At 40.4% G+C, this 25,259-nt stretch overlaps 1 long non-coding RNA gene across 1 annotated transcript in view; it reads left to right on the top strand.

The window, feature by feature from the left end:
- Nucleotides 1–25,259, top strand: part of LOC120525085 — a 76,987-nt gene that overhangs the window by 25,168 nt on the left and 26,560 nt on the right. Inside the window, exon 2 of the long non-coding RNA XR_005632884.1 lies at nt 18,276–18,398. This is a non-coding gene — a long non-coding RNA (uncharacterized LOC120525085). The remainder of the gene's footprint in view (nt 1–18,275; nt 18,399–25,259) is intronic.

Here is a 25,259-nt window from a genome sequence, read left to right on the forward strand (position 1 = left end):
CCCGTGACCCTGTAGTTAGGATATAGCGGGTTGGATAATGGATGGATGAATGGACATCCTAAAGATGTAACTGGATATGAGTACAAGAACAAGTAATAAGTATTATGAGTAAGCACAGAGAAATTGATAAAAGGCTGTGCCACCAGGAAAAAATGATGGCTATAACACTCTTGACATTTTTATGGAAAATATTCATAAGAAATATCACTTTTTAACTGTACCTTGGTTTACAATAAATCCAATTTTCTTTTCTACATTAAAAAGAAAAGAAATTTCAACTGTTACTGGGGCATTTTTTTTTTATCGATTTTCTGGTTAAGACCCTGAGCTTTCATTCTTCTGATTCATCTTTAGGCTTGATGACAGATCAACTTTAATTTTTGCGACACCTTTGACAAACTTTTGCATGATCTTTGACGGTGTTTCTTCTCCCAATCCTTGTTCACAAAAACCTGCTTCGATTATTCCTGTGAGGATCAGAGCCTTTTGGAAAAGACTCATAAGCTGGTCATTGATCTAAAGATGGACCTTGCCATATGCTTTTGGGAAGCCAACCCCAGTTTAGATTTAATGATGTTTACAGAGTACAGTGAAATTCTTACTTGTATGTCAGACTAATATGCAACACATTGCTACTCTCCAGTACCGGGGTAAATATGAATTCACGCTCAATTAACATAACAGAGAAGGAAAAAAACAGAACCTGATGTCATATTTAAATTATGATAAATTACGAGCACTTACAGTGGGCCACAGACTGAAATTTTGTCAACCTCCTAACAAGACACTGATAACAGGAAAGCAATGGTGAAAGGAAGAGCTGCCAAAGGCAGAAGAGAGTAAATTTTTGCTTTTCCTCCTCTTCAGAAATCAGGAAGACCCTAAATCATATTTAAATACAGAGCATATTCAATGACATGAAGGGAATTCTATTCATTTTTAAAACCATGCAACTCATGATCCCCCAATTAGGTTGAATTTTTAATACTGAATGCAATTAATAATTCTAAATGGCCTACAGCTACATGTTTTTGAAAGCCTCCTGATTTTCTTTCTGTCAAAACACACCAGATGCGTGTTTCTTTTAAATCTTATCTGTCTATATGCATAAGACACTAACTGAGCAGTGGGGTGACTTTCCATTCGCTCACACTAAGTTATTGGCAGAAAAATAATTTTTACACCAATTTTCTGTGTCTCTCAAAATTGTAGGCAGTTCTGCCTTCCCATCACCATACCTTTACCTCAAATCTCAGTGACTTACAATTTATTGTGCTCGGTCAGAGAAGGGCCGTTATCTTCCAGGTCAGTGTCACATTTGGTCTAATGACATACCATTGTGGCTATCCCATGAGTGACCTTAGTTGGCCAAAGTCATCACTGCATATATACAGCCCTCATTTTATGTTATCAATGACTGCCTCTGCACTGTCTGCTTTTACTAATTGACATTTGGTGGGTTTCTTTGTTGGCCTATACTGTCCTTAAGAACTATGAGAAGTGCCCACTCAGTGTCTCATTAACCGCCTTAGCATTACATTTTATTCCAAAAAAATATTTTTTTTGGCAAGAAAATTTACATTTTTATTAAATCTCAACAGTATAATAATGATACAAATAATAGTAATGATAATAAAAAATAATAACAAGTCAAGTTGGGGAGCATGCACTGGTACAGTGCGTTGCCATACCCACTACACGGTGAAACAACTCTATCAGTCAATTTTTGCAAAAAAAAAAATATATACAGTAATAATAATACTGCTAATGATGCCAAAACAGTAAATCTCAAAATGAGTCCTTTGTGTGGTAAATGTTAAAGCACAGTGAAAGACACGATCCAATGTCACAGTAATAGTGCGTTTCTTTCCAGATTTATGCGTTTTTGACCAGCACACTACACACGTACAAGCTGGATTCTGTTTTTTTCTTTTGGAGGTGTATAAGCAATGAAATGTCTACCAATAAGACACTCTGGATTGATCCGTCATGAGCTGGGCCGACCGTGTCTGTTTAGCAGTAGTGTGTGACAGTGATTGGCTCTACAAGCTGGCATGTGAAGTTTACATGAGATAACAGTTTTGCCAGCTTTTTGTTTGTATAATACGAATGCATTCCAAAGGCACTGTTCCACCAGATGATGAAATATCTTTTTGTAGTATTTCTTTTGTTGTCTCCGCATAATGGGATAGAAAGTCAATTCTTGATCCACACGATCAACGCTGTCCACTGTGCTATTGTAGACGACCACAGCACAAGGCTTCGTAACCTGCTTGTTGCCTTTTGCCTGTACAGTGCTGAGAAGGCAAACATCTTTCTTGCCTTTCCATTTCAGCTCAAGCACTTTACACTTTTGCCAAGCCACCAGCGCACCTCGGTGTAGTTATGCTCTGCCAAAATCTTCAGGCATGCCATGACGGTGAGGACTCACTTTTCCATATGCATCAGTCTTTCTTTGCAGCAAGATGTCTGAGATGGTGCAGGAGCCTCTTGAACCCGACACCGTCGATAGTCCATGACCGAGATGAGCTGTACAAATGAGGACACCACATGAAGCAAGGGGAAGGTGCAAAGTGCTCAAATGTTTTTATTAAAAGCAACTCAGAATCAAAGTGTTCCAAAAAGTGCAGTGATCTAAATTGTCAAATAAATAATCCATGAAAAAGTGTTCTTATAGAGGTTAAAATCAATAAATACAAAAATCAATTAAAAACGAGGTTAAAACAACACAGTGCAGGAAGCTCATTTTAAAATCTGACAAGCTCTGGCGCTTATCCTATTCCGACCTCGAGCCCGGAGAGATTCCGACCAGCATCCCTCTTTTCCGGCACATGTTCCCCACCGCCAATCCCATGGCTTCCGTGCAACCACCGAGAACTGCTCTGTCTGAACCGCTGCCAATCCAGACTCCACCTGGTGTGGGCACTCTCTACTCCCACCGCTTGTGACGATGCGGGTTCTGCTCCATTGAACCCAACACCGTCGATAGTTATAACCGAGATGAGCTAGACAGTGAGGCAACAACATAGCAAGGGGATGATGTATAAATGTGCAAAAGTGCTTTTATTAAAATAGTCAACAAAAACATAGTGTTCAAAATAGTGCAGTGATTCAAAAGTCTTCATCAAATAAATAATCCAATAAAACAGTGACAATCATGGAGGTTAAAACAATAGAAAGACAATCCTTTAAAAACCGAAGTTAAAACGTTGCTGGAAGTAGTCCTTAACATCAATAAGCCCGGTGCTGCTTCTACACTAGCATCTCACCTGCTTCTCCCGTTTGAGCTTTACAGCAGGCGAGACGCTCTCTCTGCAGCTCTCCTTCATTCATCAAACACATGGGTCTGGAGGCCTCCTGATTCCTGGCTTCGGTCGCGCGCTCATCCCAGACCCGAGACTTGGTTGTCACCCAAGGGCCAGGACGCACACGCTGGGGAATCCACCACCAAATATCCCGACTCCCGTGGCCTTCCCAGTCTTACGCTGCCAGTCGCCCTTCATTGGTCACTCCCGCTACTCGTTCACTCAGTGGGAGTGAACACTATTACGACTCCCACCCGGGTGTCAGCCAAACACTCAGGCTGCCTACTTAGCTGCCGTGAGCCTGCTCTCATTCGCTCTCTCGCACCGGCTTTCTCGCTCACTGCTTCCTCCGGCAACCTCCGTTTCCTTCTCTTTTCTTGTTCATCTCTCTTTTTTCTATCCCCCTTCTATCAGACTCGCGCTTCAATATACTGAGAGGGCATAGCAGCTGCAGCACATTAGCAGCCTCAGGAACAGCCACGGATGTGGGCAGTCCCTCACCTGTGCACTTAGGTGAGAAACGCCCACACCGCAGATCGCCCTGAGATCCGCTACAGCCACCACGACCCCCCGGTAAGCCGCGAGCACAGTGATTATTCATTTAACTAAAACTGGCCTTTGCTGAGAGAGCTGTGGACCCACAACACCACACCGCTGACGTCTCAAAGGCTCCTCCCAGCGAGAGTACCTCCAGAGCATAATAGTCACTGCTGCTCCCAAAGACACTCAACAGGAGCGACCCACAGTCCCCTCCTGAGCAATGGCCACTCGCTCCCGCCACCTGCTTATAATCTATTCACCAGCTTGTTTCCTCTCCTTCTTTCTCCTGCCTGCTTTTTCTCCAGTCTTTCGATCTCTGCTCTCTTTTCTTTTTTAATTTTCTTTCTCGATGCTGATTTTCCTTCTTGCACTCAAACTTACCCTTTTAAAATGGGGACGTGGCACAGCTGTGATGATTAGCAGCTCCTGGCACCAATTGATTCCACCCCTGTGCACTCAGTGTGGGGCCATTCACTCGCACATTGTGCCCGGGAACCGCTCCCGCCACGCTACCAAGCCCCCTCCTACCAAGATGCGAGTGCGGCAGTTATTTATTTAAAATGACAAACAGCTGCGGACCTCACTTTATCACAATGTCAAATAACTCTGGTGATATATAGTTTAAAAACTATAACACTTACACAGTAACCTTGACCAAGCAGGGCATCTATCAAAGTAAGGACCGATGACGTAGCAACGCCGTACTGCCTGTATTTCAGATCAAACACTGTCCCTTTCCCTGTGTACAAAATTGAATTCCAAATGTATCCCGTTTTACATCCAGAAAGCTCAGAAAGCTTTATGCCACATCTTGCTCTTTTTGATGCGATGTACCGTATCCACGACAGTCTGCTCTTATAAGTCAGGAGAATCTTATCAATGCTCCAAAATTTTGCCACAGTGGCCTGGTATATTTCCCAAATTTTCTTCAGTTTGGGTGCTGGATGGGTATTCTCATCAAAGTCTTCATTTTTGGTAAAGTACAGATATTTCATAATTATGGAAAACCTGCACTCAGACAATTTCTCTAAATAACGGCAGCACTGACTGCACTTTTACAGCCCGAGTGCTTCTTGGTTCTAACGCTTATACAAAACGCATCATACTCGAGGACATTCGTGGAAATTAAAGGGAAGTGAATTTAGCACTGAAGTCTAGAATCACTTCTTTATGCAATGAGTTGTGGGAATCTGAAAACAAACTCCAGAGGAATGCAGTGGAGGCAGAAACCTTCATAACTTTTAAGCAGTATCTGGATGAGCTATTGCCACAGCTTAGCTATTAGCTAAACAGATGACTCTGATGAACTATACTGTATATCTCCTTTTTTATTACATTTCTTATGATCATTGTTTTCATGTATTTCAAACTCTTCTTGGACCAGTTAAGTTTGAGTTTATTGTTATGAGTACACTCTAAATAGTGTGCATAGTGCAAAAATATTCAACTTGCATGTCTCCTCAGAATAATACATGCAGAAAAACATAGAATGTGATGTATATATGTTATGATTCTCATCAAAAAAATATTTTTTTTGCCCTGTATAAATGTTCTTACCAAGTCATTTTGGACATCAGTGAGTCTTCTTGTATGTTTATTGTTAGAAGTTATTGTCTCTAGGTATAGGTTAATAATCATTATCATTATGTGTTTGCTTTACTGCAGCACTGTTTCATTTATGCATCGAGGCTGCCATTTTGAGTAGCTGTTGCTAGGATGTGAGTCCTGGTTGTTGGGCCATTCCCCAGGAAATTGTGTCACATGACGTCATTGACACGACCCTTTAAAAGCTAATGCCGTATTCTCACGGACATATTGTGAACATGTTTATACAGGTTTTAACGGAGAAACCTGAAACATGGAGTAGATTGTATAAACAATTATATAAGGCTTATTTATATGATTCCAGGCCTGTTTTCTTTAAGATCTTATCGAGAATAATAAAATGGGATCCAATTTAAGATACGGAATCCTCCACCAGATGTCCTGCATAGCAATCCAAACCTTCTGCCCTTCCTTAAAATATGAAGCTTTTCTACATCTGCAATCAGTAAACCTTTTGGCAGAGGCTCCAGCTTTCAACAGAGTCCTCCACAGATGAAGGTATTTCAACTTTAGGCCCCTTATAAAGTCAGCAAGATCAGACACAGTAGAACTAATACATTTGTCAGACAAATCCCGAGGCTTAAATCCATACGGACATTCAAACAGCATTATTCCTGTAGCACTAGATATAACAGGATTCACATCAAATTCCACATAAAGCAAAAAATCTGCCCAAAATGATTGTGATGTATTAATTGTATATTGTAAAATGTTTCTGCGTCCCAGTTAGTGTGTTCCTTGTGCCTATTACTCTCTAGGTGATCCACAGAAAAAATGTTTAAATGTGTACCCGTCAAGAATTTTCAAAAGCAGTAGCACTTCAGTCTGAAACTATGGATCATAGCAATCCATGAAGACACAGAAATTCTTACATAAACACAGAGGTACATTTATTATCAAAAGGTAGCTTTTGCTAAGGTACAAAATGAGCATTATGGAAATTCAATCTACTACGACTAAATACTGTGTTAGTTTCTCATAATGGGGAAAATCTAAAATAAAATACAATGGTAGCAAGGAGAAAGAGTTTTAATAATCTGCTGGGATTTCCAAAGCCAACATCAGAGAATGCAACATACAGTTGTTTTTTTTTATATTGTTACGCATAGTGTAACACAAAAATGGCATTCTTTAAATTTTCTGTTTTGTTTATTCCATGACAGCCCACGATAACTGAATTCTGGCCCCCCACTGGCTTGTAGAGAGTCTAGAATGAATATTACCCAATCAGGACAATAAACTGTAGGTGAATGTAGATTTTAGAGAATATTTATTCATTTTCTTCTGGCCTAAGTATACAAGGGGGGACTCAGAAATAACAAGAATTTTTTTCTGGAGGCTGGAGAGGTGCAAGTTCCGACGTTTGCCACTAAGTGCATGTAGTAGACTGCCCTCTGCATCATTTGGCCAAGTGGCATCCTTGAAGTGCTCAAGTGATTGTGTGATGCAGTGCAGAGAAAATGATCCAAATTGTGGCGATCAGGCGAGTGGCTTCTGCATCACGACAACGCTCCCACCCACACAGCATTAAGTGTGCGGCGGTTTCTCACAAAAAATGGGATGACGGTGCATTTCTATCCTCCCCTACTCCCTGGACTTTGTACCCTGCAATTTTTTCTTATTTCCAAGAATGAAGAGAGACCTTAAAGGAAAGTGTTTTCAGGATGTAGAGGAGGTCAAGAAGCAAACAACGGAGGCACTGTAGGCTATCACTTGGCAAGAGTTTCAGAACAGTTTTGAGCAATGGAAAAAGTGGTGGGACAAGTGTATTGTGCCTTCAGGGAGAGGGTGATTAAATTTTAGAAATGTTCTGAGACGTATACGATTTTTTTTTAATTTTCATTATTTTTGTGTCCCCCCCCCACCCCGATAGGCTGTATTTTTCCTTTACATATAATGCATTTGAGCTCTAAACTTTGATGAGATATGACAACAGCCTTTTGACTATTGTTCCTTGCGCAATACACTATAATGTAAATAAATCAGAAAGAGGTTTAAATACCTTGAAACTTTCTTATGTTTATATTTGGTAGAAAAGGCACAAACGGTACAAACAAGTTTCACAACAGCCGTACTTTCCTGATAATGCCCATTTCCTGTGCTGGTATCTCTTTAAGGCATGGGGGTCCAGAAGGGGTATGTCTTGCCATTCCCAGAAGTGATGTCAGGACTCATTATCTGAGGCCTTTTATCCATCTGATCTTAGGAAGGAGGTAGAGAGTACAGGAGTATCCGTGTCACTTCATTTCCTTTTTGTGCCATCCCATCAACCATTGCAAGAGACCCGCTTTGCTCATTAAGGTTCACATTAGTAAAATTAAATCTACTAAAAAACAATGGATAGTGGGTCTGAGGAGCATTCACACTCTTGGCAGTCTTAAGACAAGTCCCAGTTTTATGATCTGTGTATATCATTCAGGGTTGCTGAGCACTCTTAAGCCAATACCTTGAAGCTTTCAAGGCCAACTTAACAACTAGTTGTTCTCAGATTCCAGTGTCATAGTGTTCTACATTTGTCTGGTTTTTTTTTTTTTGTGTATCATTTGGTACATGGAGAGATTTGCCCATGTTTAGGAATCATTTTGACAGTTTTGCCCTCAATCCTGAACTGGAGGTCTCAATCCCTAATTTGAAGGGTAAACTCACGTTTATAGTAAAGGCTTTCTTTAAGAGCTTGACTGCTTCTTGAGCTTCTTCTGTCCTGAGGAGCTTTGGCATAGTCTTGAGTGTAAAAGCTGTTACTCCGTTAATGGTTCTTCAGGTATTTGTTGGTTTCATTTAATAATTAGAAAACGCAATAAAATATTTAGCCATCTTTACAGAATTCAGAAGCTTAAATTGGATGATGGCCTTTACCTTCATTTGGTACACATAGGACAAACTTTCCCTAAGGACAAGAGATGGAACTAATGTTTGAAAAGCCACTGGCAAAGCTCATAGTCAAGTTACATATTCCACCTTCCAGCCAGACCAGCACAGGATTATCTCCGAAATCAGAATTCATAGAAATGGATTCCTTTAATCTCAGGAAGATTCACTGCAAAAATTATTTTTTCAAGCAAAGAGGAATCGAATCTAAGAGCTCTGTTAAAATGTTTCAGATCAGCAGATCAACATTCCTGAGACCTTCATCTTTCTTTATTTTAAGATATTGTGTGATGGACATGTTTGGGCTCATTATTGTTTGTCTGCTCATTAAGGGAAAAAGAAACAATTGAGGGGTCTGAGTCTTCAAGAGTAAGTCAATTAAAATTAATTAAAAACAAGTTAATTAGCAGCAAAAACAGCTCACTAATTAAGAAAAGGATTAGTATGAAGACTTGCAGCCACTGCGGCCTCCAGGACCGGAGTTTGAGACCACTGGCTTAGAGTGTTGTAGCAATGTTGTATCTTGTATTCTGAAGATAGTCAAGAATGCTTGATCTTTAACATTTAACTTGAGACCCCAAATTTTCCTTAGTGTACCTATCAGATTAGACATAAGAGCAGTGAAGGATGGAAAGATTCTGTTGCATATTAGACGGCCCAACACAGACTTGCACTATAGAATACCCAACAAGGGGTGGCCGGCCAGCGCTAGGAACCTATCTGTGTCTGATTTGGTCTTTTGAATTTGTGTCAATTGCAAATACTTCTCACAGAGTTACCATTTGCAAACCTAAAAACATTAATTCAATCAATAGACTAAAACCATCGTTCCCACACACACACACAGCCAGCCAGCTCCACTCATATGTACAACGCTTATAAACATTTGAATTCCTTATCCCTTATCTCACACAGACATGGTGCCCTCCTCGGCACCTCTTTAGCTATGTTATTGCAAAGCACCCACAGGAAAATGTTACTGCTCAAAGATTATTCTTTGATGGCTCATGAGACTTAAAAGAGATTTTCTTGTATGTTTCATTTAAAAATCAGCTTTGTCACAGATGTTTCTCCTGAAATTCCTTAGGAGAAATTGCTTTACAAAAAAAGGAGACATGAGATACAATTGAGGTAAAAGGATTCAAAGACTGAGAATATGGTTTGAAAAGCGTGTTTTGTTTTGTAATAGTCTTGTTTTAATCTCTTTGAAGACTTTACTTAAATTACTGGACTGATGCCTCTATCCAAGGTGACTTACACTGTTAAGATATGACTGATTACATTAATTTTGTTTTTCCATTTCGATTACAGGCAGATGAAGTGACTTGCACATAGTTACATGGTGTCAGTAGTGAGATTTAATCCCACAATTTAACGTTGCAGTCACTATGCCATGCTGCCTGACTTTTTTCCCAGAATGAGTTTGATTTAATTGGAGCACAACCTTGTAAATTAGAGAAACTAAAAATGTTATTCAGAATCAAGGACTCAGTTTTGTAATTGTAATAATGTGTTTTATTTTTCACCACATTTCACCACATATTACTGACAACACAATTCAGATACTTTCAAATTGCAAAAAAAAAATGTTAAGACACTACTTAGAAAACCTGAGCCCAATGTGTGACTTTGCCGAGATCTCTGCTAAATCTCAAGAGGAGACACTTGTGGGGTATTCTCTCTCAGGAGAAAAATCTGAGCAGCCTGAGACAAAAGAAATTTTCTCCATTTTATTTCTTTCTGATCTCATTGTTGCCTAGGAGAAGCCAAAAAAATATATTAAGGAGATCTCTTTTTTGATTTTTCATTCCTATGGGCACTGAAAGAAAAAGAAGAAAAAAAAGATATTATAAGAGATAATATAAATGTGGAATGATGCAACTAAGGTCCTGTCCACACGGGCGTTCAAATCTTGATTAAAGAATGCGCTCCGAGAGCAACCTTGGTGTTTAAGTTGCATTTTATAATGGCGCTTAACTGATTTCAATATGACGTTACTTTTGCGTTTGTTTGCCTCTGGTAAACGCCAACCTGCAGCCCAGGTTTTAGTGTTGTGTGTTTACCTTTGGGGAGGCTGTTATCAGGCAGTCCAGAGTGTTTTTAACTTGTGGAGTTTGAGGTTCATTTTTAATTGGATTCACTAAATATGGAGCCATTGGCTTTATTATACCTGAACAATATATATATATATATATATATATATATATATAGTAAATGCCACACAGGCTGGACGAGCATCCCAGCCAGAAGACAGGATGGTTCCTTACCCAGACGGGAGGCTCCTAGCAAGCAGACAGGCATCCCAGATGGGGAGGAGAAGGGGATTAGATCTGGAAGAGAGAGCCAGAAAGGATGGATGGACACTGGAAAGAGATGTTGTCACTGGCACGCTAGATAGATGGCAGTAGCCCTGGATATTGGTGCCCAGTAGAAAGCCAGCAGGGCATGCCAAGAAATGTTGTCCGGCAGAGCAGCCCTGCTGGGGGCACTGGGTACCGCAAGATGGCACTGCAGGGAGACCAGCTCCCTGCTGTAATGGACCTTCATATGACCCGGAAGTGCTTCCATCAGGCAGTGGCCCTGGCACCAGAAGTACTCTTGGGTCTTTATTAAAAGGGACCACACTCCCTTACCCTGGCAAGTCAGAGCTGTGAGGAACTGAAAGAAGAGAGAGAAACCTGTGTTTTGTGATAGTTTGTGGTACTGGAGAAGGAATAGTGTAAATAAACCATCCTTTATTTACACCTGGGACTCTTGGTGTGTTCGTGTTGGGGGTTTGGGATGTTGACGCCCTGGAAACTTTCACAATATATACACATATATATTGTCAGGGATGCCAGGGACCATGACCCGGCTGGGACGTCATGAGGGACCGGATGTGGGTCTGTGCCCACCCTGGATCATGTGGGGGTTGCCTTCCGGGTTGCTCTGGGGGCCACGGGTTGAGGGCATGGAAGCCCTACCCTGTAGGGGCCCGTGGTCACCGCCAGGAGGTGCCCCAATGTCTTGGGGACCTGTTACCTCAGCACTTCCGCCACACCAGGAAGTGCTGGGGGGAAGACTTTGGACGTTACCCGGAGAGCTGCCGGGAGGACAGCCGGCACTTCCGCCACGCTGGGGCGTGGCTAGAGGAGGAATGCCGGGAACACCTGGTGCTCATCCAGGTACTGAATAAAAGGGGCTGTCTCCATTCATTCGAGGCTAGAGTCGGGAGGTGGAAGGACTAAGCTCAGGAGAGCCGTGGAGGCGGCCCGAAGAAAAGGCATTGTGGCCAGGACTGTGTGTGATTGGGGTAATTGTGCACGTGACTGGGGTCTGAGTGACCAATGGACTGGGGTCTTTGTGACCAGTATTTGTAAATATAGTGTAAATAAACGTGTGGTGGTGTTTTAACAACATGTCCACCTGTCTGTGTCCGGGCCGGGTTCACAATATATATATGTATATATACACACACACATAATCATGGGACATATCCGGTTGTGCAGAATGTTAAATGAACGCCATGAACAACATGTAAATGCAGTACTGACAGTTTCTTCACGCTGATCAGGATTCTGGCAGAAATTCACTCCAAGAAAAGGCTGCATGCAACGTTTTTTATGCCATCCGAAAGTGCATCCGACTGAACACAAGTGGTGAAAGCCTGTGTGGATGGTCTGATTCGCTGTAATGAGCAGAAAAATGTTCAGTGTTCGATCCGCATTGGCCTGATGTTACAGACAGCAGAAAAATGCTCAGTTCTGATGTCCATGTTGGCAGGGCCTTAGCCATAATATGGAATAGAGGAACATCAACCTGAGTTAGATGCAGCCCAGTGGGAGCCAGAAAGTTTTACTACCCTGACTACTGAGAGGCAAACTATCTTACAATTCCCAGGGTAAATACTACACTAAAACTATGGATGTGAAAGAAAGAATACAAACTCAATACCACAATAATAAATACGAATAGGGCAAATAAACCCAGAGAGCTTCACATGGGTACAAAGATGATATGTTTACACCGTTTTTTAATCCGTTCAACTAAGAATCATAATAAAAATTTATGGTGACAAGTGCACATAAAGGAACTGAGAAATGTGATAGGACCAACTATTGAAAAATCAAGTTGTTGCAGACGTGAAGCAGAAAGCCTTGAAAAACAAAATTGCTGGTATGGCTGAAGTTGTCCGTAGCTTCAAGAGCTTGCTTTGGGTCATCATAAGTCACATTCCTAAGTCAAGAGAGTAAGCTTAATATGGTCAGCTATGACCCCTACCATACAAACATGTTTCTTTATACCTGACATAGCTGAGATAAAATTGTTAAAAATATCTGCTCAATGTCCCTCAAAGGACACACTGGAAATGTTCTTGGCCTACTGAGTGTTTGGCAACCAGTGAAGAAAGCTCATTAAGAGGGATTCATTCCATGGATAGCATAGGTTTAATGGCATCTTTATACCAATGTTGAAAAGTCATGAAGGCTAGAAAACGTAACTTTAATAAGGAGACCAGGAGATGCAAAAAGGTTTGCGGATGGTCACCCCGTATACAGAAAACAGCAAAAATATACACGTTGTTACAAAAAAGAAATCAAAACCGAACTGAGAAGTGAGGGAGATACAGAGACATGTAAATGGCTGAAACAGGAAGGGGATGGATTAGGGTGACTAAAAGTAGAAATGATGCCTTCGGTAGGTTGGGTCTGAAGAGGAAGTTGTCATCAGGGATGGATGGAATGTGACGTCATCAAATGAAAGGTTTGGTGGTAACGTTATTGTTTGGGCAGTTCTATGGCTGGTCGGCAGAGGGAGTAAAAGAGAAAGGATCAGATGACAGAGCCAACCCGGTTTGGCTGAGAAATGACATCATTTTAGCCCAAGTGCACGTGTGTGACACCAACAACAACATTTTCAGAAGTTAATATGATTGCTATAATATGAACATTAATTTCTATATTCCTATACTCAAGATCTATTAATTAAGAACAGTGGTGTCAAACTCAGAGTTATTGAAGATCAAAAACAACAGTGTATACCAAATGTGGGACAAAATACGTGAACATACAACAACAGCCACATTTACTTTACAAACTATGCACAAAAGTACCGCTCTGCTTGTCCCAATCACATACCTCACTTTGGGCTCCTATTTTCTTTTTTTGGGCATTGTACCTGGTTAGGAAAATTACCAGCAGCCACAGGACCAAAATCAGCATTGAGCAAAAAAAGAAAAATGATGTATATAAAGTCAAGTGAGAGTGATAGTCAGGACACGTGTGAAGATTCAGAGCTAAAGAAACTGGCATCTGTGTATAGATACATTAGCATGCACCACAATCAGATGGCATCTTGACCACATTACAAAACTGAGAGCAAACTCGCTGGTAACCAATCACACAGTTGACCGGAAATGGATTGCAATCACATTTAATGCATGGCTAAATGCACATACATTTTCTCTTGTCTTGCAACAATCAAGACAGTGGAAAAATGGGGCATTGACGATCGTCACAGTCAGGTACTGTGAACTGCCAGCTGTGACACCTGTGCTTCTTCAAGTGGCAGTATGTGTGAAGTGGAGCTATCATCTCCTTCATGAGACTGTCGCATCTTTGGCATCAAATGAAAACACTAAAGTTCTTCATAGCAGTATGGCGTGTTACCACTTTTTTCATTTTTTTTCTTGTTGGTTCTTTAAGAGCAGCCAGTGTCCAATCTAATGACATTTTAGTAGCAGTGGTGCACAGATAAACATGAGAGGACTTTGGAGGACCATGGTGTTTCCAGGTGTAAATGTAATTTGACTAAATTATATTCAAATGTAATCTGTATATGAAATGCAGATATGTAACATACAGTGGTGTGAAAAACTATTTGCCCCCTTCCTGATTTATTATTCTTTTGCATGTTTGTCACACAAAATGTTTCTGATCATCAAACACATTTAACCATTAGTCAAATATAACACAAGTAAACACAAAATGCAGTTTTTAAATGATGGTTTTATTATTTAGGAAAAAAATCCAAACCTACATGGCCCTGTGTGAAAAAGTAATTGCCCCCTGAACCTAATAACTGGTTGGGCCACCCTTAGCAGCAATAACTGCAATCAAGCGTTTGCGATAACTTGCAATGAGTCTTTTACAGCGCTCTTGAGGAATTTTGGCCCACTCATCTTTGCAGAATTGTTGTAATTCAGCTTTATTTGAGGGTTTTCTAGCATGAACCGCCTTTTAAGGTCATGCCATAGCATCTCAATTGGATTCAGGTCAGGACTTTGACTAGGCCACTCCAAAGTCTTCATTTTGTTTTTCTTCAGCCATTCAGAGGTGGATTTGCTGGTGTGTTTTGGGTCATTGTCCTGTTGCAGCACCCAAGATCACTTCAGCTTGAGTTGACGAACAGATGGCGGACATTCTCCTTCAGGATTTTTTGGTAGACAGTAGAATTCATGGTTCCATCTATCACAGCAAGCCTTCCAGGTCCTGAAGCAGCAAAACAACCCCAGACCATCACACTACCACCACCATATTTTACTGTTGGTATGATGTTCTTTTTCTGAAATGCTGTGTTCCTTTTACGCCAGATGTAACGGGACATTTGCCTTCCAAAAGTTCAACTTTTGTCTCATCAGTCCACAAGGTATTTTCCCAAAGTCTTGGCAATCATTGAGATGTTTCTTAGCAAAATTGAGACGAGCCCTAATGTTCTTTTGCTTAACAGTGGTTTGCGTCTTGGAAATCTGCCATGCAGGCCGTTTTTGCCCAGTCTCTTTCTTATGGTGGAGTCGTGAACACTGACCTTAATTGAGGCAAGTGAGGCCTGCAGTTCTTTAGACGTTGTCCTGGGGTCTTTTGTGACCTCTCGGATGAGTCGTCTCTGAGCTCTTGGGGTAATTTTGGCGGCCGGCCACTCCTGGGAAGGTTCACCACTGTTCCATGTTTTTGCCATTTGTGGATAATGGCTCTCACTGTGGTTCGCTGGAGTCCCAAAGCTTTAGAAATGGCTTTATAACCTTTACCAGAATGATAAATCTCAATTACGTCTGTTCTCATTTGTTCCTGAATTTCTTTGGATCTTGGCATGATGTCTAGCTTTTGAGGTGCTTTTGGTCTACTTCTCTGTGTCAGGCAGCTCCTATTTAAGTGATTTCTTGATTGAAACAGGTGTGGCAGTAATCAGGCCTGGGGTGGCTACGGAAATTGAACTCAGGTGTGATACACCACAGTTAGGTTATTTTTGAACAAGGGGGCAATTACTTTTTCACACAGGGCCATGTAGGTTTGGATTTTTTCTCCCTAAATAATAAAAACCATCATTTAAAAACTGCATTTTGTGTTTACTTGTGTTATATTTGACTAATGGTTAAATGTGTTTGATGATCAGAAACATTTTGTGTGACAAACATGCAAAAGAATAAGAAATCAGGAAGGGAGCAAATAGTTTTTCACACCACTGTATTTTCAACTTAAATGAAGTTGCCATCTTTTAAAAGGTCCAAAGGCTTGATCGGGCCATGAGGTCTTGGTTTTCACGTTGTTTATGTCCAAACACCATTTCCAGAGAAGTTGGGATATTTTCCAAAATGCAATAAAAAAAAATCTTTGATATGTTAATCCACATGAACCTTTATTTAACTGACAAAAGTACAACAAAGAGAGTTTCAATAGTTCTGCTTACCAACTTGATTGTATTCTGCAAATATACACATATTTAGAATTCAATTGCTGCAACACACTCAACAAGTTGGGACAGAGTTAAAACAAGATAGTAAAAGCACACAGAATATTCAAGTAATACCAGTTTGGAAGACTCCGCAGTAAGAAGGCTAATTGGTAGCCAGTGAGGTATCAAGATTGGGATCCATCAAACTCTCAGCCTTTGCAAGCAAGAATGGGTCGTGGCTCATCCCTTTGTGCCAAAATTCATCAGAGAATTGCTAGTCTGTTCATAAGGAACATTTCACAATGCAAGATTGTAGAGAATTTAGGTCTTTCAAGATCTACAGTGCTATTGTGAAAAGATTCCCGAAAATTCAGAGACTTCTCATTGCATAAACAGCAACGTCGGAAACAACTGTTGAATGTGTGTGATCTTCAAGCCCTGAGGTGGCACTGCCTAAGAAACTGTCATGGTGCTGTGTGTGACAAATACAGCCACCTGAGCTTGGGAGTACTTCGGAAAAGCACTGACAGTAAACACAGTCCATCGCTGCATCCAGAAATGCAACTTGAAACTGTATAACTCAAAGAGGAAGCCATACATTAACTCTACATAGAAACGCTGGCAAGTTCTCTTGGCCCAAGCTGATCCTTCATGAACCGAAAGACTGTGGAACCATGTGCTGTGTTCAAACAATTTCAAATTTCAGGTTTTATTTGGAAAACACAGGCATAAAGTTTTCTGTTCCAAAGATGAAAGCGACCATCTAGATAGTTATCAGCAAAAGGTGCAAAAGCCAGAATCTGTGATGGTATGTGGGTTTTGAAGGTACTCTGAGGAGAATATGAGGATTTTAGAGATGTCTCCTCTCGGGACGTTCATGCTTATTCAGCAGGACAATGCCAGACCACATTCTGCACGGGCTACAACAGTGTGGCTTCTTTGACAGAGAGAGAGTGTGTGTGCTTGACTGGCCATTCCAGATCTGAGTCTCCTATTGAAAATGTATGGTTGCAATCTGAAAAGAAGAATCGGACAATGGCGACCATGGATTGTTGAGCAATTGAAGGCTTATATCAAGCAAGAATGGACAAAATATCCAATTGCAAAACTACTACAACTGGTCCTTTTCAGTTCCAAATAATTAAAAAGTGATATTAAAAGGAAAGGAGATGGTAATCCAGTGGTAAACATGCCTATGTCCCAACTGAGAGTGGATAAAACATAAGTGAAACATTCAGTTTAATCAGTAAATGGATCCTGGATGATCGTTCCATGACAAACATCTCTAAGCAATGTGCTGATGGCTACCAGGGATGTGGCCTAGGGCAAGAACTGGCCCATTGCCTGACACAAACATCTAGAATGAGAGCTAGTTCACCTTAACGTTTATGCAAGTGGCTGCCACAAACTGCTTTACATCTATCCAGTCATGTCCACATGGATTTGTTCAATTAATGGCCACAGAGGCTTCAGTTTGTCCTGGCTGCATCACGACACAAGGCAAGAATAAACCTTAGAGAAGTAGTCTCAAACTCCTGTCCTGGAGGGCCGCATTGGCTGCAGGTTTTCATTCTAACCCTTTTCTTAATTAGTGACCTGTTTTTACTGCTAATTAACTTAATTTGAATTCATTATAATCGACTTGTTCTTGAAGACTCAGACCCCTTAATTGTTTCTTTTTCCTTAATTAGCTGCCAAACAATAATGAGATATAAAATGAACCAAAACATGACCAGCAAACTGTGTCCATCATACAATATCTGAAAATAAAGAAAGATGAAAGTCTCAGAAATGTTGATCTGCTCAGGTCCGCAAAACATTTTAATAGTAATCTTAGAAAAGAGAAAATGAACAAATTCAGAAATGTATGCTACTGCACAATGAGAGCAGCAACAAGCCATGAAATTAAAGAATGGGTTTAATTAACAACAAGAACCAGCATCTAATTAAGCAACTGGTTGGAGTGAAATTGGTTTAAGTTTGAGGCCCTGACTTAGTTGGTCTTCAGTTGGCTACCTCATTTCATGTTTCATTTCTGTTTGGGTGCCATTTAAGGAAAGAAGTGAAGCAGCTCAGAGAAACGATGAAGAAATTCAGGGGAACAAATCTTAAAAAACAAACCAAATCAATTAATGAAAGGAAAAGGAATTAATTAGAAGCAAAAATTGGTCACCAATTATGAAAAGGGTTAGAATGAAAACCTGCAGCCACTGCGGCCCCCCAGGACTGAAGTTTGAGACCACTGCCTTAGATGGTGTGGCGGTGCATCAAAGGACTAAATATTCTCTGATTTTTTTCTATCTCTAGATACCCAAAAAGCCCTGCAACTGATGGAGGAATGCCAGACGTTAGCAGAAGACCCAAGTTTTAAGGACAAAGCAGAAAAACTGTTGAACATCTTTCAGAGCGACTTGTTCCAGGCCCTCCTAGGTAAGCTTCAGTTCTTCATTTTCCACTTATTATAAAAATCTAAATGTGTTGCATTGTTGAGCAAGTCCCCTAAAGTTGATTACCTGGTTGGAGCAGAGCGATCTAAATCCGTTAAGTAGTTCTCTCGTGAAAAGCGGACAGACATAGAGACAGAGAGACAGGTGTTGGATTTTATACATATAGAGAGATTATTTATTAATTATTTTGTGTTTATATATCTTGTAAAGACCTTGTGTTTAATACTTTGTGTTCTGTGGGTGGAGTCTCAGGAGGCAAAGTCTTCCTCCTGATGTTACTACTGAAGTCCAAGTCCTTCACGCTGACATTGTGTCACGGTTATGGACTTCAGATCTTTTTCATAAGCACTGTTTGGATTTTTTTTTTTGTGTGCAGGTACCTTCAGATTCTGGACTAGCTTTGCTTGTTGCCTGTTTTTTTTCTTTTATTGCACTTTTCGTGCCCAGTTAAGTTTTGTATCACTCCTTTATGAATCCTGTGATAAATATCTTTAATTATAAATTAAGCATGTTTTGGAGGTGTTTATAAACCAGAGGTTTGCAGTTTTCCCTCTGATTTTAAGGGCACTTTGAAATCTTTTTTTTAATATTACCAGCCTTATGCCCATTTTGGGCTTCTGCAAACAAGACGTTTGCTCTTTTAGTAGGGGTGGGACTGCCTAAGTTGAGGCAAAATACAGTGGGCAGAGAACTGAAGTAAGGGTAGGTCTTCCCTTTGTGTGTCTACCACACTTCTATCATGTTTTGTGGATATAAATTCATAATCAATAGAGCCTGTGGTGGCAAGACCCCCAGTATTGTAGTTAGGATATGGCAACTTTCCATTAGGCTGTGCAGGTTCAGTGTGTTTACTGGCTCACCCTTCCCAGTAAGTATCACTTTTTTGATTTTGTTTGTGTCTTTCATTTATTTGTTGGTGTTGTTCTGAATAACGAATTTGGCTTTGTTTGGTTAGGTTTGCCTTTTAGTAATACCTTTTTTGCTTTATGTTTGATTCATGTTTGTTCTTGTTCGTCATTAATAAACTCTCGGATTTTAAGAATCATTGCTTAATGTATTTATTTGTTAACAATTCCTCTCCTCCTATCTTCTTCTGTCTTCTTCTTCTTCTTCTTTTGGCTGCTCCCATTAGGGGTTGCCACAGCAGATCATCTTTTTCCATATCTTCCTGTCTTCTGCATCTTGTTCTGTCACACCCATCACCTGCATGTCCTTTTTCACCACATACATAAACCTTTGCTTAGGCCTTCCTCTTTTCCTCTTAACCTGTCAGCTCTATCCTTAGCATCCTTCTCCCAATATACTCAGCATCTCTTTGAATTTAAAATGTCTTCCCCATTTTCTGTTGGGCTTGTGCAGGCCATATGTCTGTTTGGGCTAAGGCCTGTTATTGGTAATGAGGCCTTGCTTTAGAGGAAAAGTCTCATTGTGCGTTTAAGAGCCAAACAGATGATAACATTTCCTTCATATCTCTTGATCTATTGCCCTCATTACTGTAAATTACACTCTTAAGTGCTGTATTTATTTGAACCACAGTTACTGAAATGTCTGTGTAAGACTCGGTCACAAGCACCTTGCTGTGGCATTACCTACAGAGAGTTTCTGTGTTCTTCAGCTCCCTTGCTTTTCTTTAAAAATTATTATTTTATATTTTTTTTGCAGTTTTGGCCTCCAAGTTTAAGGATAAAATCAAAACAGTCACATGACCATTGACATCATGGTAGCCATATTATGTGAGATGATCATGCAGCTGAAAACATGAAGTAATTACTGTATTTTATAAAACACTTTAGTTCTGAAGCAATCAATTTTTGTTTGAATTCTGGATAGGATTGCAAATTTGAGGATGGTGTTCTCCCTTGAATTTTTGTATTAAACCTCTAATCTCCAAAACTCCATTAAGAAAATGAGTCCTTTAAAATCATTTTCTAATTTTTCTGATGGAACAGCGATAGGAGAAAAAATATGCACCGTGAATTTACAGATCAAATGCAATTCCTTGTACGTTTATATCAAGCAGTGCAGCACACATTTACAAAAACAAATTAAACAATACAAACCAAAACCCTCAGCTGCATAATTTGAAACCACATAGACACCGATTAGAAGGTTACATTTGTCCTTGTGGGCTTTGGATGAATGAGGATGTTTTCTCATCTATTGTGTGGATAAGGTAGACTGTGTCAGGTCATCCTTGGCTCACAGAGGGGCCGAGACCAGGTCACATCCCAAAAAAGTTCATTGTGTCACTCATGGGACAAACTTCTGCTTACCACATAAATCACCAAAGAGCAAGGTAGCTTCAGTCATTCCTAAAGGGTCACAACGTTTAAGGAGAATCTGGCTGAGGTACTGGGACAGTTTGGCTATTAGCTAAACAAACGGACCTGATGGACTGAATGGTCTCCTCTTGTTTGTCAAATCTCTGATATTCTTATGTGTTCCTAAGTTTCTTCTTCAATATGAGCCAGTTATTGCTGTTGAAACAAACATTTCTCAAGCAGCATTTTGATGTTTCATTTTCATTTATTGTAATGTCAGACAGTTGCATTCACTATTTGTAATCACTTCTCATTTTCTTAAACAGCTGCCAAATAACAATGCAGCTCACCCTATAACTTGGTGCCGAGTACTCCTGTGTGTCCGTTTTATTAAAAATATTAAAGTGTAATGGAAGAAAAAGTGAAGGATGGAGAGTCCCATCTGTTCCAGGCCAAGAGTAATTTTTGAATGATATTCTTGAAAAATAAAAGTAACAATACATTTTGTTATCGGCTGGCAGAACACAACGGCCCACAGGGAACATGGCTAGACAAAAGAACCTGGAGGTGAGTTATCAAAAAGGGACAAAGCAACATTTATGATTGAGGAACAGACTGGGATCAGAATATCAGAGAAACAAATTCAGCCAAATGGAAAAGGATTTTAAGGATAGAGCTGCCAGGCAAGAGAAAAAGAGGAAGGCCTAAGAGGAGGTTTATGGATGTGGTGAGAGAGGACACGCATGTGATGGGGGTAACAGAACAAGATGTAGAGGACAGAAAGAAATGGAAGAAGACGATCCGCTGTGGCGACCCCTAAGAGAAGCAGCTAAAAGAATAAGAAGGTAAGCCAAAAGTCCTGGCACTAACTGCGTTTTTTTGCCCCAAACTATTCTGAAACATTCTATTGAGAAGTCAAGCAAAATGATACCTTTTATTGGCTGACCAAATTGATTACAGTATGCAAGCTTTTGAGGCAACTCAGGCCCCTTCTTCAATATTTGTGGAGTTTTTGGTCACAATTAAGATGCCGTGGGCTGTTTGCCATCATTTTATATGGGAAAAAAAAAGGAACTCTTGTTACAATATTGCTTCACTGTGACTTGTTGCAACAGTAAATACGATGACAAGAGCACACAAAGTGGCATCAGCAATGAGCAAAACAGAACCCCAACGTGAAGATGCTTTGATGAAATCATCAAAACCAAAACCAAGTGCCTCTTAGTTCCTGCCTTATAGGACTGGTTCTGACGCTTAGGTAGACCCTAAAGTGGATTAAACATGGGTCAGCACTGGGTGGACAAATGCTCTGTGAAAGTAATCCACACTGGTTCTTTTCATGACCAACTGCAGCATGATGCTCCACATGTGGGTTTTTCCTCCAGTACTTCAGTTTTCCTCCCTCATCCCAAAGACATGCATGTTGAGCTGATCTGAGACTCCTAATTGGTCCTATGTGAGTCAGCCACCTGGTGTGCGTGAATGTGCTCCATAGTAGACTGACACCCTGCCCAGAGTAGGGCCCTGTTTTATGTAGCTAGGTAGGTTGGGGGCGAGCACTGATACAGCACATTGCTGCACCCACCACACAACGAACCACCTAAGGATCCTAGATTAGGACCCGAGCACAGCAATTAATGGATGGGTAAACAAAAGCATTCTGACACCAACAGGTAGATACAGAACAATCGCAATCTGCTACCTCTTCAGAAGATGGCCTCCTCCTGCTTGGGAGTCTGAGGCTCTGAGTCTAAGACCCTCATGCTGCATCATATGGTTTTCTGGTTTATACTTGGTTATGGCACGCTGTTTAAAATGAGTAGCATTAAATACCGAATCAAGCATTCACATCCGTCTTATTTTCAGGTTATCAGACCACATGCAACCTATTTCATTTAGATTTTTTTATATTTCAATAAAAGAAACATTCATTTTCTAACCCTGCATTTTTCAAAAGGAGAGTTCTAGAGAGACCGCCAATACCTCGAGCCGGCCCATGGTAAGAAACACTAATATGCAATATGTCACCATTCTCTTAGGCAACATGACAAGGAAGAGTGTGTAGTGTCTTTAATTTGTGTCTATTTATCTATTGTGTAATGTGCTGATAAAAAGTATTTGCCTCCTTGGAATTATTTCCATTTTATTGTTCTACATCATTGAACTACAGTGGATTTAATCTGATTAACAGAAAAAGGCTCTTTAATGGCAAAGTGAAAACAGATCTTTGCACAGCGGTCTGAATTTCATGTCATTTTCTAAGCCGCTCAATCCAGACCACGGTTATGGGGGGGTTGGCTGGAGTCTATCCCAACTGGCGTAACCGGTCTCCACTGCATGCGCCGTACTGCTGCGTCCTGGCCTTTTGAGTCAGTTAACCCTCAAAACCTCTGCTTTGTGATACATGCAACGTGCTGTACAAACCGCCACGGAAGAATAATGCAAACACCCTTTAGTTCTTGATGATTTCTCTTTTTTTTATTAATGGTCTGAAATATTAAACAGAGAACATAAAAAATGACAACTCAAACTCTGTGATTCCTCCTTCTCTGACAGTAACACAACGAATACTGGGCAATCTAAATTGAAATGACATGCATAACCATGCATAGTGAATATACAAATAAATAAAATAACATACCTGAAATATTAAACAGAGAACATAAAAAATGACAACTCAAGCTCCGTGATTCCTCCTATTAACAAAAAAACAAAAAAAACACGTGGAGAGGCTGTTGAACGCTCACATTAACACATAACCAAAATTAATAGAAAAACATTCAAAACATTTCAAAACAACAACTGTATACAACAAAAATATTATTACAATTACTGTCATATACAAAAAAAATTAACTCAAACAATTTAAAATAATTTCATTAATTTTATCATACAGAGAATAACAGCGTGCTTACCTCCTCTCACAGTAACACAAAGAATACTGGGAGAGGCTCACACTGATGACGTCACATAACACAGCAAACAGAGTAAGGAAATATAACGGGACCACAACAGGGAAACATACAACACGATGAATGTTATCAGGATTTGGTGAAGCTCCAAACAACTAAACTTTTATTTTATACACCTGTTACACTAGCATAGGGCGCAAGGCGGGAACAAACCCTGGGCAACAGTCCATCGCAACCACACACACGGGTTAAATTAACGACACCAATTCACCTAACCTGCATGTCTGTGGACAGTGGGAGGAAACCAGTGGGAACACCTGGAAGAAACCCACACAAACATGGGAAATACCCTGGTCTAAATTAATTACAAATATAAAACACTGTGGTGTATGGCCGGCCGTCCATCCTGGCCAATACCCCCAAGCCACCAGGTGGAGCCCTCCATGCAGTATGGAGGTTCCCCAAAGACCAGCAGGGCATCATGGACATTGGAGTCTTTATACACAGCCCTGCTGGATACTATGGGGACCTCTAGGAGATGCTGCAGGGAGGAACAGTGTTTATTTACCCTACGCCCCGAAAGTACGTCTGAGTCACATGGACAAGGGGAATGACGTGCTTCCGGGGTGAAGAAAAAGGACTTTTTATCTGACCCGGAAGTGATAGGAGATCACATGGACTGGGGATTGGAACACTTCCGGGTCAGGGACAATAAAAGGATCGTGGGAGCTCCCAAACGGTGAGCTGAGCTGGGTGGAAGGGTGGCAACACGTCTGGGAGTGGAGGCATGGTTTATTGTTAGTATTGTGATTTGTTTATGAATATAGTGGAGGAGAGGGTGCTTTGTGCACTGTGGCACTTAAATAAAGTCAACTTTTGGACTTTTATCTAGTGTCTGGTGTATTGGACAGGGGTTCAAGGGAGCAATACTGCCCTCTATCTGTCACAACACAAAATAACTCACTGCATAAGAATGTTTAAAGAGCTTAAACACAACTATGTTAATGTCTTGGAGTGCTCATTTCAGTTGAGTATTGGTGGCTGGACTTGACACTCAAGATCCCCCTGACACCTGACGGAGTGTGAGTAATTTTGCAAAGAAAAATGGGAGGATATGTCACTATCCAGGTGTGCAAAGCTGATAGAGACCTGAGCACACAGACTCAAGGTTGTCATGGCTTGAAAAGTTTCATGTATTAAATACTGACTTGAATACTTATGCAATCAATCATTTTGTGTTTTATATTTGTATATTTGTCACTTTGCAGAGATTTGTTTTCCTAATGGCATTAGTCTTTTTCTGTTGATCAGTGTCAAATCTAAAATTTACTCCATTTTGATCCAATGTTGTATAAAAGTAAAATGTTAAAACTTCCAAGGTGGTGCATTGTTTTATTTTGTATAGACACACTGTCGTTAGCATATTGTCATTGATGTACAGTATTTGTGTCTAATAAACAGAATAATACATCTGGATCTGCTGTTTCTGCTAATACTCTCTTTCAGACATACCAGAATTTATTGTTATTATTGAACACATGGCTCATATCTCAATCCAAGGTGACTTACAAAATCGGCATATGTTACAGCTGGTTAATAGACTGGCTAAGGGCCACAGAGTGAGTAGGAGGTGGGAACAACAACAACAACAGCATTTATTTATATAGCACA

This window comes from Polypterus senegalus, chromosome 3, assembly GCF_016835505.1.
Source record: "Polypterus senegalus isolate Bchr_013 chromosome 3, ASM1683550v1, whole genome shotgun sequence".
Taxonomy (NCBI): Eukaryota; Metazoa; Chordata; class Cladistia; order Polypteriformes; family Polypteridae; genus Polypterus; species Polypterus senegalus.